The sequence below is a fragment of the Haplochromis burtoni genome, unplaced genomic scaffold, assembly GCF_018398535.1.
Source record: "Haplochromis burtoni strain Fernald_Lab_line unplaced genomic scaffold, NCSU_Asbu1 Contig_1856, whole genome shotgun sequence".
Classification (NCBI taxonomy): domain Eukaryota; kingdom Metazoa; phylum Chordata; class Actinopteri; order Cichliformes; family Cichlidae; genus Haplochromis; species Haplochromis burtoni.
Window position 1 is genome coordinate 1,240 of NW_024584217.1, and position 2,162 is coordinate 3,401.

General features: G+C 41.0%; 1 protein-coding gene across 2 annotated transcripts in view; it reads left to right on the top strand.

Moving 5' to 3' along the window:
- The first annotated feature begins 677 nt into the window (after nt 1–677).
- Nucleotides 678–2,162, top strand: part of LOC102306940 (carbohydrate sulfotransferase 6-like) — a 13,457-nt gene continuing 11,972 nt past the window's right edge. Inside the window, exons 1-2 of one of the 2 annotated variants that reach the window (XR_006053751.1) lie at nt 678–1,335; nt 1,656–2,155. The gene's annotated coding sequence lies outside the window, so the exon portion shown is untranslated. Of the gene's footprint in view, nt 1,336–1,655; nt 2,156–2,162 lie in introns of those variants that run through there. The other variant, XM_042217357.1, reaches the window with a different exon arrangement.

Here is a 2,162-nt window from a genome sequence, read left to right on the forward strand (position 1 = left end):
TAATGGTAAATATATAACACTCTTTTCCCGATGTTTGAATATTTGTTATTTTTGAATACTGTTCATCTGTATATAGTGCTGCATAACTATGGACTTCACTCTTCTTTCTTTCTAACATGTCTGCGGTACGGGTATACCATGTTTACAGGTACGGGTATACCATGTTTACAGGTACGGGTATATGTTTATAGTGACAATAAAAAGCATTCTATTCTATTCTATTTACTCTGCAATAGGTCAAGGCTGCTGGGGGATTTCCATGACGCATTGTTTCTTCACTCGCTGCGTGTTTTTAGGCCTCTCTTTACGCATTTAATCATTGGTTATTCACCTCTGCCTCTCTTTCACCGTGTCTTTGTCCTGTTTTCATCCACTCAGCCCCAACGGCAGTAAGTGGCATTTTTGCTGGTCTAGTTCATAACATCTGATGCAGACCTCGGAGAAAATAATAATCATCGCTTATAAGAACTCACAAATGTCACCGAGTTCCTTAAGGGAAATTGCCAGAATTCTCGGAATGGACGTGAAAGTATATGGGGGGGAAGGAAAATATAAATATATATATATAAATATATATATATATATATAGTCTTCAACGAACAGGATTCACAATGTGGTTATATATAAAATAAAGACATTGCCTGTTCTTTATCTTTATGACTTGTAGGCTATCTTTATGATATTGTACCTACAATTTAATCAATCCAGCCCTTTAGGCCAGTTAAAATATCTGTTTAACTCTTGAGCATATATAAAAGTTGCTGTGTTAAAAACTGATGCGGCTTCTACCTTGTGACAGCCAGAATGTTGTTTGTAGCTCAAGATGAATTGATACCATTCGTGAGTGAGGCATTAGACACTTTTCATATATTATAATTCAACAAATAAGTGTTTTACAGGTACGGGCAATCGCTTTTTGGGAACATCCGAAATTACTTTTTGGCAGATGATCATATTTTGGCACACCAGAAGATATAAAACACAGACAGAACCACAAGATAATTAACACATACAGAGCAAATGTCTTAAACGATGTCGGCAGTTGGGTAAATGTAAATTACGGCTTTTTAACAGTTCTGTTCCAGCTTTCGAACATCCCCCAGCTGACCTGTTATGCCGGAAGGTGACGATAGCATCGGCTGTGCCAGTCCCCTGCCACACCGTCAACTCTGTGCATGCAAGACTCCGCCCAAAATCTCCGCTTTTTACACGCCCGGGGACTAAAGAAAATAATTATCCGAGCAGCAGCATTTGACAGAGGAAGCGGAGAAGGCGAGGAGAGCTCCCCTGGGATACTCAAAGGACTGTGGACACGCTCTGTTCTGCGATGCTACGGTAGATTCTACAGCCCAGAATACTGGATAACCTTTAATTTAATAATAACAAACAAGGGAAACAGAAGGAGTATGCAAGATTTTTTAAGCTAAAATTCTGTGCTGATGAAATGACCCTTACAAAAAGTATCACTGGTTAATGTTTGCCGTTTCGGTTTAGTTTCTCCACCATATACAAAATTGTATCATGTGATTTAAAACGTTTAAGAAGGTGGTTCACAACCAGTGGCATGCCAGGTTTTCCAGCAAAGACAGGATTTGCAAACAAATTGGTATTTTATAAAAAAAATAATTAATATTATTTGTGTATTTTTTATGCAGCAAAAGAGACACAGCTTAAGACAAGATTGAAGAGAGAAGAATTCGCACAAAGCACCACTGACTTGACAGCAGCTCACAGCCATAATGTTGCACTACAGAGTGAACCGCAACACCATGAAGTTCCAAGTGATCCTATTTGGGGCAGCATTGTTGCTGGTCAGCGGCTGGTACATGCAGCTCAGCCTCTATGACCCGCAACCCTCCAATGACAAAGTCCACGTTCTATTATTGTCATCATGGAGATCAGGCTCATCCTTCCTGGGCCAGGTATTCAGTCAGCACCCGTCTGTCTTCTATCTTATGGAGCCTGGCTGGCATGTGTGGACCCAGCTGAGGCAAAATGGTGCACGGGCACTTCGAATGGCAGTGAGGGATCTCTTACGGAGCGTGTTCCCGTGTGACTTCTCAGTGATGGAGTCCTACCTTCCAGAGAACCCCAATGTGTCGTCTTTGTTTATGTGGAGTCACAGTCGAGCTCTGTGCTCACCACCAATCTGTTCTCTTACA